This window comes from Centrocercus urophasianus, unplaced genomic scaffold (assembly GCF_019232065.1).
Source record: "Centrocercus urophasianus isolate 14NV4802_14NV808 unplaced genomic scaffold, USGS_Curo_1.0 seq_28, whole genome shotgun sequence".
NCBI lineage: Eukaryota > Metazoa > Chordata > Aves > Galliformes > Phasianidae > Centrocercus > Centrocercus urophasianus.
Genome location: NW_024884844.1, coordinates 10,598,608 through 10,615,992, shown reverse-complemented (window position 1 = coordinate 10,615,992; position 17,385 = coordinate 10,598,608). Strand labels below are relative to the sequence as shown.

General features: G+C 39.7%; 1 protein-coding gene across 5 annotated transcripts in view; it reads right to left on the bottom strand.

Annotated features, from left to right (window-relative positions):
- The window catches only part of ARHGAP15 (Rho GTPase activating protein 15), a 318,826-nt gene extending 303,515 nt beyond the window's left edge, over positions 1-15,311 (bottom strand). The window contains exons 1-2 of one of the 5 annotated variants that reach the window (XM_042827045.1): positions 15,097-15,311; positions 12,030-12,178 (exon numbers count right to left, since the gene is read on the bottom strand). The gene's annotated coding sequence lies outside the window, so the exon portion shown is untranslated. Of the gene's footprint in view, positions 1-1,959; positions 2,043-11,736; positions 11,761-12,029; positions 12,418-15,096 lie in introns of those variants that run through there. The other 4 variants (XM_042827047.1, XM_042827046.1, XM_042827050.1 and 1 more) reach the window with 4 other exon arrangements.
- Between the last annotated feature and the right edge of the window lie 2,074 nt (positions 15,312-17,385).

The following is a 17,385-nucleotide window of genomic DNA, read 5'->3' as shown; positions in this document are numbered from 1 at the left end:
AAAAGGAACAGGGGAAAATGCTGAAAACCCTCTTAGAAGTACATCTTCAGAGGCAGTGTCAAACAGAAGTAGCAGCTCAGGTAAGGGTGGGAAAAAGTCAGGATGAAGTACAGGAGCAAAAAAAAAGGCCCTCACATGAGGTTGGATGGATGACACAGAAGGGGAAAAGTGAAAAAGGACAGCTTTAATATCTGGAAAATGAGAAGATGAGATTACTTATGGAGCAAGGAGAATCACATAGATGAAGGGACAAATCATGTTTCTATCTGGAAGAGCAAAACCAAGTCAGTTGTACACGAAACACCTCTTTTGGAGATTGCCTTGGGAGTTTAAATCTTTCAGTGGAGGAAGGAAGGGGCTGTACTGACCATGAGAACAGCAGCCTCAGTGGGTCAGCACTTGGGGCTGCTTCTCCTGGGAATTAGTCCTCTTGTTTGGGATGCTAGGAAGTACATAACACAGCACCTGCATGGTGAATTGGGCTGATGTGAAGTCAGAGCTCAGACACCAACTAAAGGTGTCATGTGACTGCCAAATGGGCAAGGGACATTTTACCTATCTGGCAAGTAAACGGATAATAAACTATAGCCCTGATTTCACTTCTGTACACATGTTGTGGAAGCAAAGAGTACTGCAGAGGTGAGCAATGGAAAGGTTACAGTGCATGCAAATCTGTACACAATGTAAAGCTGTCCCATTTCTGAGAATCAGGCTCAGGTTGAAAGAGAAATATTGAAGACACGCAAAGAACAGATCTCTGGCTTCCTCACTTAATGCTAAGTCTTGATAAAACAATTGAAAAAAAAACCAACATTTTCCATAATATTTCTTTCAAAAGCACTGTTTTCACAGAATCTTCAGCAGTCAAAATACTTCAATTATTTCAAATATTCCTTTGCAAAAAGACTTATTTTCTGTCCCTATTACCTTTATAATCACTGTTTCTGAGATGATAAAGGAAGCAAAGTAACATTGTTAACTTTTCAACTAAAGAAAAACTCGTAATGTTTTCAGCTTATAGCTTTCTGCAGGAATTACAAAAGTAAATGATTCATCTCACTGCTATTTGTTCGTCTTTGGTAGCTTGATTATTCTATCTCACAGTCACAGCCAGCCAGTATTCCTCTCCTACAGCAGCTCATGGATCTAGAGCAAGTTTCATACTGCAGTTATCAGGTTTTTAATTCATTTTGACATGTTGCTATGTCCAGAAATGGCAAGTATATGATGAGAAGGGTGACTGGTAGGGTGACTTTCCTGAGTTTTTGGTACAGTATCAGTAATATTTGTATGTAAGTTTTTTGTGAAGCAACACTATGCAATGAATCAGAAAGAAATGCAAAGTCAAATTCATCAAGAAACAAGATGATAGCAGTATTTCTATGTTTTGACTTGAATTATTCCTATGTTTCAATGTCAATTCATCTCAGACCAGATATTTATAACAAGTACCATTATCCAAGAAAGGAAAAATGTCTGTGATTAATATTATTTGTTGCATTGTTTTTCAACATTAAGAAATTAAAACCGTTGCATATAATTTTCAGGATTTATCAAAATCAGCTTTAATTTCTTCCAGCTTTGTTCTCGGGGACATTTTACAGCATCAAAGTCAGAAGCAGAGTGAATATGAAGGGGTTCAGTGCAACATGAAAACACTTTAAATCGAAGTGCACCTGGTTACAGTCACAAATTGCATTCTTTCAGCTGAAGAGCAACACTTTACATGAAGAGCATCCATCAAAGCCTATCAAAATAATATCAAGGAAAAATAAAATTCAGGACTAGGGTCACCATTATACTAAACCTACAGGTCTGAAAGGCTATAAAAACAGAAGAGGAAGTAGGAGTTAACAAATGCAAGAACAAGCTCACGCCACTCGTGGTGAGTCAGAGCATTCTTGCGAAGTAGAAAACATATTGCTGTGTCTCTGAGAGAAGTGTTTAAAATCAACACACCTACATAAATATTTCTGCCATTGGATTTTACTCTGAGCCTTCTCCACGCTGTACATTATCTCTGCTGAAGTACAGCTCAGGGGCAGGAAATGCTTAATGCACAGCTGATGGAAATGAAGGGGGACAGATGAAGCACCTATAGGTAAAGAGAGAGGACAACAAATAAACTATCATTCTATTATTTTTTTTTTTTTTTTTACTCTTTTGCCCGCTGTGTTCCACCTTTATTTTTTTTCTTCCAGCCATCTGCAGCATGCCACTCTCACAGCTAACATGTCACACATCTGCACCCAGGGCACAAACAGCAGAGAGAGTCCTGATGCCAGCTTAGAAAACAACAGAAAATTCATCGTAGTGAAAATGCAAAGCAGTAGTAGCATTCCTATGCCTTTTCCATTGCAGAAAAATGTTATTCAGCCTGAAATAATTTGTACTCAGGAAGTAGATTTTATTTCAGCCACCAGTCACATTCTCTGGTCAGAGAGGGAGATCAGGAATAACGCTATTTCAGCACTGCCTGGGTCTGTAGTCCTGTTTTAGTCCTTTGTATCAGATAAAGCAGAACTTTACACGGAGTTTGGTCTGCTGTAAAATACTAAATGTCCTAACCTTAACAGCATCATTTCACTTATCAATTAAACTTGCAATTTCATCAGTAAGCAGCAGACAGTTCCTACTTCCTACACAGCCGTGCTCATTTACAATAATTCCTCCTTTTATAGGGCTAATTATTGCACTTCCTTTCACCTTTTTACCTGATAAAGCCATGTTTGACTTTCAGGGATGCCTCTCACAACAAACTGCTCACTGAGCAAGGACCACAGAGGTCATCTCACCTCCTGTTTCCAATGGCTGCCCTTGTAGTCATTCTTTTGTCCCACAGAGTTCTACAGACAGCTCTAATTTACATGGACAGTTGTCCATACATCTCTCATGTCAAAGGGAAGAGTAGAAAATCTTTTCTGTTTTGTTTGCAGCAATATTCCACCACCCAGCATTCTTCGGCTACCATGTGGAAAATATGGATTTCGGCTTAATATTTCCGTATTTATTTATGGACTATTATTGTAATAATAATACAGTCTCTAGGATGGATGTACCTAAAGACAAAGTTTGGTCTAGCTTGGCCAAAATTGTAGTAGTCTTCTTAGACAGTACTTCCAGGCATTGTTGTTAAACAACTCTTAGGATAAAGTAAGGTTTTAAATTGATCCTTGATATGATGATCATGTCAACCTTATCTACTCTCTTACTAATAAATAAAACTTACTTAATAACAACATTAATTCTCATGTACCAACTTAATACCTAATAGGAACAAACTGTGTTATCACCTAAAATAACATTACTTACTGCAATACAGAGCCAGGTGTGGAGATATGCCTTATAATAGATTACCATGCATCTGAGTTATCACTTGCAATGTGCCACAGACCCACAGGAGTGCACAGTCTGTACTGCAGCCTGCTAACCTGAGACAGTTACAGCTGGATGCTTCGGTGATTTCCTGCCTATTGACAGCAGCACTAAAATGCAAGTAGTGCCTCAGTGCTATGAAGCTTGACTGTAGTTTGTTCTAAATTTTTCTACTAGCAATAACACCTTTCACCACAAAAAAGAAGGATAAAATACAAATAATAGAAGACTTATCCTGAGTTCTACTTTCTATCAGACAGCAGCAAAATATCTTAACCAAATACACAATTTTGGTGAAAATATTAATTTTTACAAGATGTTGCTCTGCTTCTCACAAGGATGGGATGAAGAGAGACAGAGAATATGAACAGACATGCTAGACTGCCAGTCAAACTAGAATTAAGCAGAGACCAACGGTCTTCCTCTGCGTCATTCTCAAATCTTACACTAGCCTAAAGCTCTTAGGTCTCTTCTCTGCTATGTGAAGGCCATTAAAAACAGCAGGATCAGTCAACAAAAAAAATAAAGATCTGAATAAACTACTTGTACACTATAGGGCAGAGATACGTTATCTCTGGATTTTTTTATTTTTTATTTTTCTGTCTACAACAGTAAATGGCTTAACTAGAAAAGAAAGAGAATGGGGGATATTCTTCCAAAGTTTTGCAGATAGGACCAACTCTTCACATCTATATTAAATGACTACAAATCCATCTGCAGTTCTCCACGATCTGCTAACCACAGGGCTTGCCTGTGCAAATAAAATTCTGCTAGGAAATATCATTATAATAATACTCGAATCAACAAAAACACAAGCTTCTTCAAGGCAGCAAGTGACTGCATATGGCCATATCTCCTCTTGCGTCACTTGGTTTCTTAATTATATTGCATGTGAAAGTCCCAGGAAAGGTAACAGTTGTTTCAAAAGCGTGTCTGTCACAATATATCATATAAGATAGCATAATGGAGTCTATTTTCATCATTCGTATGTCAACTTAATATCTCATTTTCAAGTAGAACTTGAAGCTAAAAGTATTCTTTGTGTACGGTTTGGCCTACATATGTTTTGAGAACAGTTGTCCATAGTAGAAATTCAGTTGAATATGTAAAAGAACATGCCTGGGGAAAAAAAAAAAAAAAAAAATTCCTTTAGGTCTTCCTGTTGGCAGCATACTGCATCTCTTTCTGGAGAGCATCTGATCCACGACACCTGCCTCCATTTTCCGTGCTGTGCAAGTTGAACTACAATGTTCCAAATGGCAAAAACTCATTGGGTATATACAGCATTACAATGATTTTTTTTTTTTTTTTTAAATGAAAAGCTTTGTCTGATATGTATCACTTCTTGTGCATTCTACGATAACGAATAGCAGAATGAGAGTGGTTCAACCACTGAGCCAATGACAGGAAGATATTCTGAGCATCACAAAAAATCCACGGCAATTGATCTGATTTAACACCAAACAAGACCTCAGAAGTACTAGAGGGGATGAGAGGAGTACTGTTTGGTTACTCATGACCATCCTTCACCATCCTATCCGGTGAGGAAAAGGTAATTTCCTCCTACTTCCATCCTTCCTGCCAAATATTTGTATGCTACAAAGCAGCACAGAGTAGAGTCGTAGAACCACCATGAATAAGACTGAGCACCTCTGAACTCATTTTACATCTTCATATGACACTCGCCACACAGCAACTTTTTAGTTTTAAGCCATCTAATTCCGAATTAAAAAAAAAAAATCCAATGTTTTCTCTAGGAAGATCACATAAGAATCACAAATTTTCTCCAGTGCTTGAAAGAAATCTGTTTCTATAGCCTAAATGTTCAGAAAAGCGTTGTTACTTTTAATGTTGCCAGATCTGAAGTGATGAGATACTACAGGAAAGGTTATTCCTGCCGTATTTACAGATACAAGCAGAAGCAGAAGTGACAGAAATCTCAAAGTAAGACTGCTTGAAATACTTCCAGCTCAATTTTGCAGAACTTCTCCTCACAGAGATTCAGATATTCATCCAAACTTTCCATGCTTACCTGAAGCAGACATGTGGCGATGGTAATTTTGGAACATCCCAAACTCTCTGGAGAAGTGGAAGAGTTAGCACCACAAGGCAAACTGAAGTATTATAAAAAAATTAAAAATGCAAGCAAGCTTGCCATGAATAGCCCAAGAAACACATTTCCTATGAGCTGAAGAAACAGAATTTTCAGTTTCCATTTGACTGCCACTACACATAAGTAATCCATCACAAGGATAGCTTGGGTAGGACCTTACAGCATGTTGATGACCTACTATATTCATGTCTACATCAGACAACAGGTTGACTTATGGTGGAGGAAGCACATCGTACTGAATAGGGGGTAAGAGTACACACAGATTTTGACCTCTAAATTATTTGGGGGCACAGATCACTGCACATTTGCCATATTGTTATCCATTTTGTAGTTCTATAAACCCATCAGCCTGATCATTCTGTTTACTGAACAGAAAAGGCTTTAAACTTCTCAGACTTTAAAAACAATATTAAAAGGAAACATGATAAAATAACTTCTCTCTAGCACAACTTGTCTTACAACAAGAGGCCTGCTTCTTATTCAGACAGCCAGATCCCCTCCTGCCCACTGCCTGATATAGCATCCGATCACCGTGCTGTGCACATGGAAGTGCCGCCTACCCTCCCTCCCTCCTTCTCCATACATATCTGCAGCAGTTCTCAGCTGTGATCCTACAGCTGCTCCCTTCCTTCTCACTGCTCCCACTTCCCATCTGAGGGGGGAAAATACAGCTCCAGATACATTTGATCTGTTCCCACACTCCATTTTTCTTTTGCAGAGCTCCCTTGCTGCTCTTGCAAGGGAAGCGCTGTGAAAGGCAGCAGAGATAGCACTTGCAATTTACAAGAAAACTTTGAAGCTACAGCAGGAACTAGAAGGGGAAATTCTTTGTGGTTTGCTTTGAGTGAGCCCCTCTTCTGCCTTTGGTGGGCACCCGTGTTACTCTCTTTGCCAACCACCTCTGATGGGCCCTGAGAGGAGCAGAAGGTGCCAGCAGTGCCTGCCCTGCTACACTGCTCCCCTGCACACAAAGGGGTAGGACAAAGACGTTGGTTTGATGTGATGCTATCTCATATCGGCAGCTAAGGCATCCGCTTGCAGCAGAAGGTAAATACCAAGGGTACAGTGCTGCTAAAAATAGAATGTCTTTGAGAAGTTTGAGTACAAGCTCCAGTAAATGCACCTAAATTTATTACTGAAAACTTGCTTTGTTTTATGTCGGATCAGGCATCAAAACGTTATTTCACAAAGGTAACTCAAGACAATGCCAGAAACCTTGTATGTGTGCTCTGTTCATCCGAGAGGAGCAGAGCCACCTGAACCCCCAGTCCCACACAGATGTGTTGCACTTAGTAGGAGCAGTCAGAGCCTGCAGCAGTGGCAGCAAAAATGCAGCGATTCCAGGTCTGGTGAGTAAACACCAACAGTCATAAGTGAGAAGAGTGGCATTCACCTGTGTCGCCCCCCACCCCCTCCCCGCAGGGGGCTGTGAAGAGCAAAAATGAAAGAGCCATGCATTTAAATAGTAAAATTGAGCAGTGGTGTAAGGAGAGTTGATGTCCTTACATTTAATTTGCATGTTCTAACTGATGACTTTCAAAACACTCTTTTTAAAAGAAGTATCTGATGCCTTTTCAAGCCCTTTTTGAACCACTAGTAATTTCTATTTAACCTTCCATCCTACCAGATCAGGTTGTCCAAAGTCCCATGCAGACTGGCTTTGAGCGTCCACAAGAATGGGGCATCCACAGCTTCTCTGGGCAGCCTGTGCCCATGCCTCACCACCATCATGGTGAAGAATTTCTTCCTAACGTCTAATCTAAATCGTTAGTTTAAATTCATTCCCTCTCGTCCTCTCACTACACTCCCTAATAAAACCATCACCCTCTAGTCTCTTTCCTTCTTAAGTGCATAATGTGATGTCTGAAGGCTGAATATTCTTCCCTCCCAAGCCCTAAGGAATGGACACAGTGAGGGATCAACATCATACACATCTCTCCTCCCCGTTCTCTGAGGCTGTGCAGCTGTGCTCACTGTGTCTTACATTTGCCATTGCTGCGTGCATATAGTGTCCTAACTCACAGAGCTGACAGAGCTCATATTCCTCGTCGATTCCATCTGGGTGCAAAGCAAGCCCTGGGAATCCCACCTACCCAAGTTAAAACATCCATGCAGTGCAATAGCTTCAGTCCCCAAACATCTGTATGCAGTGAAAGATGGATCTCTGACAATAAGCCTCTGTGCTTAATTTTTTATTCTATTATGTTATAAAATTTTTGCTCTATGTCTTAAGAGGTTCCCTTTCTTCAATCTTTTGCACTTGTGGAAAGATACAATGGAAAGTTCCAAACTTTAGATGAAAAATCAAACAAGAAAAGAAGTTTCCCAAACAAAGTCTCTCAAGCATCTCTGAATATCTCAAGTCTATAAAGCTATGCACTACTCAATCTGGAGCCCCTGCAAAATTCTCCAAGAGAAATTCAAACATGAATAGAAGAAACGATCAAATCAAAGCCCCCGTTAAGACTGATGGCAACCCTTGCCTTCATTCACCAATTGAGGAGAATTGAGAATTGAGGAGTAATTGAGATGCTCCTACTTGGGCTGGCTCCACTTCCTTCGCCATTCAAAGTGCCTCCTCCAGACAAAAATCATCGTGGGAATTTGATTAGTGATGATTAATCTTCAGTACATTTTGTCTGTTTTTTGTTGTTTTTTTTTGTTCCCCCTGATAATGTAACCATTGTGCAACATACCGGTGATATGAGAAACGTTAACCTTTCCAGCACAAGCCTCTCAACCCAGTGCAAAAAAAAAAAAAAAGCAGTACATGTGAGAACAGTTGGCCATTTGGAAAATCTGATGTAATATCTTCCTTCTGGAAAAAGTTTAGTTATCTGCAGTAAAATTATTCACTAGAAATGCATTTTGACTCATAGAGCCTGGAGAAGCTTCTGTTCTCGTTTGCTGTGGTTGCAGCAGTTACGATCAGACTCTTCTACAGTATGCGTTGAGGTCTGGCTCCTATCAGCTTTAACATGCTGGCTGAGGATTCCCACATGAATGACAGTGTTGGGTCCATCTTCCATTGTGCGTTACCTGGCTCCTTCTTATCTGGTGGATGACAAGCAGTTCATGGCAGGGAGTTGGAACTGAGTAGGCTTAAAGGTCCCTTGCAACTCAAACCATTCTATGATTCCTATGAATACTGAGATCATCCTGCAGGCTGGACTTGGACCCACCAACCATGAAGGTTACTCTCTCAGAGCCTGAACTCCAACGCTGCAATATCTTTACAAATTATCTATGTCATTACGCTCCTTGCCCACAAAGGAAGAAAGTTTAGTAACACTCCGAGCAGCAAATAAGTTCAGGAGAACTACGCCTGGTCTAAGAGGAGCTTAAACATCTGGCTCAGATAGGCGCTTTTGTATCTGATTCAGCAGCAAATACAGTGGTGGTTTTGCTCAGGGTGGGGCAGGAAAAGAAGAAACAAAAGGCAAGCACATCCTTAAAGCACATCTCCTCAGCTCTCAGTCATATTCACTTCTGGGTTTTTCTTCCTCCTTTTCTCACCCACCTCCCCTTTTCATGTTGCACTTGTGCAGAAAAACTCGTGTGTGTGTCTTGGAGGAGTCAGAAGTCACTTCAAGTTCATTTGTTTATGCCTGTTTAGATCACAGGAATAGGCTTTGGAAAAAAAACAACACACTACAAACCGACAATACTCAGCTCAAATACAAGTGAATGATTCAATATCTGGAATGTCATGATGTACGTGCCTTAAACAATTATCAGCCACTAAGCATCCAGCAAGAGCTAACCACATAAGGAGACTGAGTGCCAGTAGGGGTTCCATTTGCCCCGCTCAGGTTGCAAAAGCAAGCTCAGAAAACTCGCATGTGCTTTTCCCATTCACATAACCTTCTTAAAAAAATAGAAAACCCAAAACATTTTCTTCTATTTCATCCAGGCTGGAAGTTGCCACCTCACTGTCCTTCAGGATAAGTAAATAAAGCAATAAAGATGATGGGAGTCCATAGACTCCATAATACAAGGTCTCACTCCTATGCGAGTGAATGATCACCTCTTTTGGATGCTGATAAAAGAGCTACCAGTACACATAAGACTGAGACCACTGATACATGCAGATCAATTTTGTGAGAACGTTTCAGAAACAGATAACGTTAAAGCACCCTCAGCTATAACAAGTTTGCAGGTTTCCAAACACAAACTCAGCAGGAGATTGTGCTGTTGTAAATGAGCTGAAGCAAAGCCTGCTCTGAGACAAAAATGGCATTGCAGCAAACAGTTTCACAGTGACAAAAGATGCTGGAAGTCTCCACAGGAAGGAAAAAGGAGGTGGTTTTGTGTAGGATGTGCTATCAGGCAAAGAAAACTGTTATTGTGCTCTGAATGGCACTTAAATTATCATGATAGATACATAGTCAAAGGCCAACCTTTCAACCCATCTCAGTGGTACAGGACTAAAGCTATCAACAAAGAAAACCATGAAAGTTATCAAAGCAACTTCATACAGATGGCATCCACCACCACCTGTGAAATGGATTCGGTAAATCCATGTAGAAGTCTTATCTAAGAGATGGGATGCACAGAAACTGGCTGAAGTTCCAGTGATGCATTCTTTTGTTTTTAAAAGATCAACCCAAGCTACACTTAGATATGCCAGGTTAGGAAGGATCAGTACAAACATCATGTTTCAGATCTCTGATTAACAGCACACATAACAGAGAGACTTCTCCAGCATCAAGGGAAAGATTTTACAAGTATGCGGGCTTCAACAACAGTGATTAGCAACTCAAAGCTATTGAGCTGATGCAGCAGAGTTATATTTCCAGAAAGTATCAGAATTGCACACTGTGGGCCTCAGAGAATTTGGTAGACGTTGCACACAACCTCCCAAGCACCATGTGACCTGGTAGAAACAGGCCACGAGGAGGTACCTTCTCCTGCTGCTAAGTCTGTGAGACTCCATAGCACAGAGCTGAGATGAAGTTCTCTGGACAGCAAAAGCCATCTTTTGTAATTTCATTGTAGTATACAGTATAAAGTGTAAAACACAGAGTTCTAGGGCTAGTTGTTCCATTTGAAAAAGAAAATGAACAAATATGTGCTACTGATGTAATTGGATTGAGAGGTAAAGCGAACAAGAAACGCTGCTTTTAAATGAATTTCCTTAGGACAGAAAGAGCTAAATGGCAAAGAAGAGAATTAAAAAAAAATGAATCTGAGAATCCAAACTTAGTTTACCAAATCTCACAGCTCTATGAAAAAAAAAAAAAAAAAGCATTTCAAATCACTCTAAAACATTGAAGCAGTCGCATAAAACCCACAACAGACAGCCCAGGAGGACAATGTGTTCTTTTTATACAATTTCCCAGTCTGTGCTGTGTATGCAGGCAGGACAACTTTTTTTCCTCCAAATATAGATAGAAAATCTGAAATGTAGTCTTACAACGCTGCTCCAAAATCTGTCTCTGATTACTATACATGATTTCAAAATGAACTTAAATCCATGTGTGATTTCTTTCAACTCTGACCCATATTTCCAAATGAAAAACAAGTTGCTTCTAACGGTAATAAGATTATCAGTTACAAACATGAGCATGTCACCAAGTTTGCAAAAACTATGTATTAGCAGGAAAACAAACCTTGTCTCTCCTTTGTGTCTGTAATCAGAACACTCTATTGTGTTATTTGAACATCTTCCAACGTTGCGATTTCTTTGTACATCTCTAAAAGCCAGAAAGCAGTGCTTGCTTATGGAGAGAAATCTAAAGCTAATTTTGCATTCTTCATTTTCTTTGTGGCTGGCTCCAAAGCAGATGACAAAGCAGGCTGGATCTAAATAGCTTTATGCAGAAACATTCTATCATAGCATTTCCACCAAGCCGTGGTGGAAATACTCCATAAAGAGATGCATTGAGAGTCCCCATGGGTAAACCAGGGGTATTTTTTGTACAATGACCCTTACACTTCCCCATGCCCTATTTTTACTGCAACGACTGATGAGTAATAAAGCAGTAGCAAGCTAGTTGACGTGGAGCAGGGCAAGAGACTCTTCAGTCTCCAGTAATACCTAAAATCAACTAGAGACGAACCTCCACCACTCACTGACTCTTGCAGAATTTACCATCATTGATCACAACCCTCACGGTCACCAGCGAGGAAGCCATTTAAACACACAGGGTTAGCTGCAGCCAGACAAGGTAAGAGGGAAATATAATTCAAGTCATTTTCCCAAGCAGTATTGCTGATCTTTTCTACTTTTGAGGATGACTACTTACACGGGATACAGATGGGAGAAACGACCATTAGTTCAGGATGTTACAGATGATTAAATATTGTGGATATCTGAGGATATGACAGGTTTTTTTTTAGATTCTGAATATCAATTTTACATCTAAAGCATAATTTCTTATTAGCATTCTCCACATTGTTTTCAAATGAAAAAAATTGACAATAAAATAGTCGTGCTAATACAACTTGTACTGAAAGCGTACAGAACACAGTTACAGATATTATTAAAACCATTATCAGATTTCCTGAATTAGATAACAATGAATTTAAGACTCCTTACCTACAGCCTCGCAGACGTCGTCATCTCATCTCAAACGGTCATCAACCAGCAACAGTTTAACTGTTTCAAAAAACGGAAAACTTCTTGGTCACGTGTCCATAGCCAGCATTTGGGTTAATCTCTCTCAGCTCGTAAAGATAGAAAGAAAGCTAGAAAAAAAAGTTAAGTCAAACCACTTCCTGCAACAGCAGAAGCTAACCATGTCACCCTAGTCTAGGGCAAAACTTTTCCGGATTGGAGAAAAAGCCAAATTTTAAAGTATGAAAATATCTGTTAAATTTGCACCAAACAGGTGGTATTAGATTTTTTGCAGAAGGTAAACATGAAGTTTAAAAGGAAATGCTGAAAGGAATTACAGATCTAAGCCTCAAGACAACTTCCCTTTTCAGACTTTCAATGAAACCCTTTGAGTACTGAAACAAATAGCTGGCAACAAATCCGCTTTGCTGCTTTGATATGTGGCTTTGCTAAGTGAGACACTTCCACACAGTTACTTATTATTTATAATAAAGCAAATTCTGGACAATCAGAGTCTGCTATTAAACAACAGCAAGCTTTAACTGTTTCCCACTGTAGTTCTCTCAGATAAACACTTCTGTTTCTTTAATTTTCTATTTTAGCACTTCTTCATAAAGAAGCACAGGAACATACAGCTGCTGCCCTGCTCCACTTCCTGCAGTGCTCATACCGATGTTGTCCCCATTGGGCAGGGGGAACCTGAGAGAGGGACATCACACAGCCCTTTTTCTTTCCTTTTGCTCAGAAAGGAACAATAATATCTTCCCAGTATTTCTAGCATAGTTTACAAAGCCGGTACCCCATCTCCCTGCAGGAGTGGTGGTTCCTGGTTAGGGCACAGAAGCTGTGGTGCATGCAAGAGGACTAGTCAGGCTGCAGAGCCCTCTGTTGATGCTTTGCAAGAATTAGAGGTTGGGGTTTTTTTTTGGTTGTTTCCCATCATAAAACAACAATCTGCCATACAACTTGAGAAAAATCAAGTCCATGTTTATGGTTTTGTGGCAATGACAGTGCCAGTGGAGCTCCTTGAGAAGATGTGTTCCATCAGTGCAGACATCCAACAATAAAACCCCTGGGCACCTCAGTGGAAGATCCTGAAAAACACCCCAGTATTTGGGGTGAGTTATCTCTCAGTGGGATTTGGGCAGAATATTGTATTGCCAGGTCAACGTCAGCAGGAAGAGAGTGAGAAGGCTAGAGTGAAGGATAGATCAGCAGGGCAGGCTTCAGGATGTAGCCCACAGTTATTTTCATTGGAATTTTAACTTTCCTCCACCTCTCAGAGGCCTCATTCAGCAACCTTTCTCACTCAACTGTTCCTACTTTCTCCCCTTATTTCTACAGTTGATTTTGTCACCTTCACAAAAGATGGGACAATATTTCTCTTACATAAAAATCAAAAGGCAGACACTGAGTGTCCAGGTAACCAGAGACAACTGCAAGTTATCCTCAGCTGCCCAGCTGTCCATCTCCTAGCAGTACACTGGCAAACGTCCCATGCTGAGATGATTTTTCATATATTGATAGAAAAGCAAAGTGTTAAATGCTTCTGAAAGTTGAAGTTTTGTTTTGATACAAAGATGAACATTCACAATAGAATTAAGAGAAAGGGCAGAGATGGAAATCAGGCTAGGACTGAGGCTGGAGTAGAGCTAAGAACAACCTAGAAAGGGAAAATGACTGATTTTACAAGGCAGCACAGAAAAACCTGATTTGCAGGCAGACCATTTCCCATTGCAGCAAGAAAAGAAGAGTTTCTATAAAGAACTGCTTTAATGCAACATGCATTTTCTGAAGTACATGGAAAACAAGGAACACAAGTGACCCCCAAAAAATCAGAAGGAATCAGGTGGAGCATTGCACTGCTAAAGGAAAAACAGAGCTATCAGGCTCCAGAGCGACCCTTACATTATTACTGCTGATTCTGTGCTAACTTCTAAAACCTCTATCTTACAGCTAAATATCCAGTTATGCTTGTTTCATATGATGTATGAAACCAAACTCAATGCTGTTTTTGTCCCTAGTTGCTTGCTTCCTGCTCCAGGAGGCAACGCACACATATGGGCAGGAGAGGAAGGTGATAGCATGCCAGCTGGTCTTCACGATTCTAAACCACTAGTTTCTGGTAGGCACTGCAATTTAAGGATGTGTTTTGAAGATGGACTTGTGGAATATCAAATTAGACAATTTGTGTAAGTGATGATGGATTGTTCCTTCCAGATGTGAGGATAGAAAGCAGTTCACTGTTTTCTCCACAAACTAACAAAAGCTAAGGCTTAAGGAACTTCTGTTGGAATTAATTTATTGATTATATTTTTATAAAAGCTATATGGTTCAACAAATTTCTGGGAATCACTAATTTAAAAATCTACTTTAGTTGTACATCTCTAAACACTTTCTTCAGATGAAGTGGTTCAGAGAGTGGTTAGGCCCTGGAACGGGCTGCCCAGGGAGGTTTGGATGCCCCGTCCTTGGACGTGTTCAAGGCCAGGTTGGACGGGGTCCTGGGCAACCTGATCTGAATGTGTGTGTTTGGTGGCCCTGCTAGGCAAGGGGGTTGGAACTACATGATCCTTGAGATCCCTTCCAACCCGGGTGATTCTGTGATTCTGTGAAACCAAAGGCATTTTTACCATTAGTAAATATTAGTGGACAGTGTGGACAACAGAACTTCATCACTTAGATGTGAAGCAACCATCAGTAAATGTGTAAAATACCACAGCAGAACTTGGCTAAGTTACCTTGTCGAAAACCTAGATTACTAAGGACATGACATTTTTCATGAAAATGTCTTTCACTGTACACCTAACATTTTAAGTCAAGTTGCATACTCTGATTTCCTTCACATCCATTTGACAGTATGTCAGCAGTGACAAAATTCTATAAAAAGATGGCAGCTTTGCATACTGCTGAAACTTATGCAGCACAAGCTTCCTGTGTGATCTCTGGAAAACTGAAAATAAGTTGAAAGTGCAAAAATCCATTTAGAGAAATCTAAGAGCTCACTAAAGTAAAATTAATCAGGACATGGAAATTACATAGGTATTACCTGGAGCGTATTTTTGGTCCGTAGGTTGGTCTTTGTGCATTAACTGTGCAAAGAAAGAGACACAGAATCACTTCTGGAGCTCTGATTTCTCATCTCTATTTCAGCATCTCACGGCATCATTGCTTATGAGATATGTCATCAAGCTGGTGAACGTCCAGATTTCCATATCTCGTAACTGAGAACACAGAGACTAAGGCTAAAACAACGTTTTAAAACTCAGTGCTGACTGAGTATGCCCTGAATGCCCATCATGTCATAAATCCAACGAGTATTAGAAGTTTCATCAGGTTCTTGAACAGGCATCCAAGACTAGCCCTGGACCAATAGCCATCTGAGAGAGAAAATTTGACTTATTTTTCTTCTTGTTTTGCTCAATCTTTACTCTTTTGTAAGTCACTCTTTTGGAGTGACTGACAGGCAGTCGATAGTATGGCTCATAGAGCAAACAACCTCCTCTAGCAGAAAATCTAATTCAGAGGGTAAGTCAAGCTATAAGATACACTATGCATGTGGACAGTAATCAAAGACAATCCTGGAAGAACTATGCACTGCATGCAATCACTTCTTCCTGATGAAAATAACTGTTGGAAATGAAAATGAATGAAGTTCCAAAACTTTACAGTCCATTGGAAAAACAAATAAATGAGCAAAACTCACTAGAAAACTAGCAGCCTAAGTGCAAAACTTTTTTTTTTTTTTAATTATCACAGGTGGTAGAAAATAGATCCTAAGAGCTTCTCCACATGCTTAATGCTGGCTATATCAAGAGAACATATGCACTGTGACTCGAGGTCGAAAACCCAAAGCATTCAAATTTTAGAAGAAAAATAATCTTATGTTAAGTCATCTCTTAATAGCTCAGCTGCTAAGGCAATGAAAACACGTATACTTTACAAAGCAGCAGAGAAATTTAGGATAGAATTCTCTGAACTTTTACTTCCAGATAAAGATTTTGTCTTATAGCAAGCCTTGGATTTAGGAATATTCAGAATTAGGAACATTTTATTTTCCTAACATATAAGCTTCTCACTGCTGAAAGAAAAGGGAAGAAAAAGGAAGTGAACTACTAGGTAAGAAAGTTCTACAGAAATCCAAGCTGGTCCATTTCTCTCTTTCCCAGGTGTTTTAGGAATCTGGACACTATTTTAAAGGCAAGCTTAGCCTATGAGTATTTCAAATAACTTAGAAAAGCCACTCCAATCCATTATATAGCTAGACTGTACTAAAAAAGAAACACAAGCATATGTTGATGCATTATGTAAAGACTTTCTCTGACAAGATTTAGTTACATGCAAGCTTTAAATGCAGTGTAAATGCATTTTCTGGAGCGTTTGGCTTCCAAATGCTAAAAGTGCTACAAGACCCAACTGCCAAAATGGTACTTTTACATTACACCATTGCAGACCCTAAAAGGACAAATGAGTCATGCACTCTGTATGGCAATATCTTAATCCTTGGACCTGTGATAAAGTCAGAGGTACAAATTGATGCTAGCACTGGTGCCCAGTATGGCCAACTATCAATGCCAATAACTGTCCAGAAAAAAAAAAAAAAAAATGGGGTTTTTAGGTCTAGGGAGCAATTTTTCAGATTTCAGTAGCATTCTGAATTTAGAGTTTAAGACATTAGATGTGACACTGCAGTCAGCAGTCCCCAGTACTTGGCCAACCAACATGAACAGAACCACATCTCTGCTGTAAGTCCTGTGTTGGTGAAAATTCATTTAATTACAATCCCTTTAGCCAGCCACCATGATACCAATTCAACTTTATGTCAAGCTTCGATCATCTTGAGCTTTCCCAGTTCTTCTGAGTAAAACAGCACTGAATGTTAGGCCTGTTAGGAAAAATATTCCCTGCAAGAATTCTTAATCCTGGTTTATCCTTCCTTTTTAATGAGGGCTACTCATTCCTCATGTATCCTCGGCTCAGAACCCTTAGATGACCTTCAGCAGCAAGTGGGTGATGGAGGCACCAGCCCTATTTCAACAATGAACAAGCTTGCATAGCTGAAGTATGACCGTAATGCAAAAAAAAAATTAAACATTGGAACTCTACAGTCTATGCTATTATGATATATGAAATGCAAAGCAGCTGTTCTGAACAGATTTGACATATAACAGGGGTAACGTAATTTCACACAAATCACTATGTTCTGTATATTAAATTAAATAGATTAGAATTACTCAGCAATGTCTCTTACGCATCATCTTACGTATACATTTCCTTATCAGTATATTCTAAGGTGTTCTTTTTCTCCTCAATGTTTTGGTAAATAAGCAGATAAGTC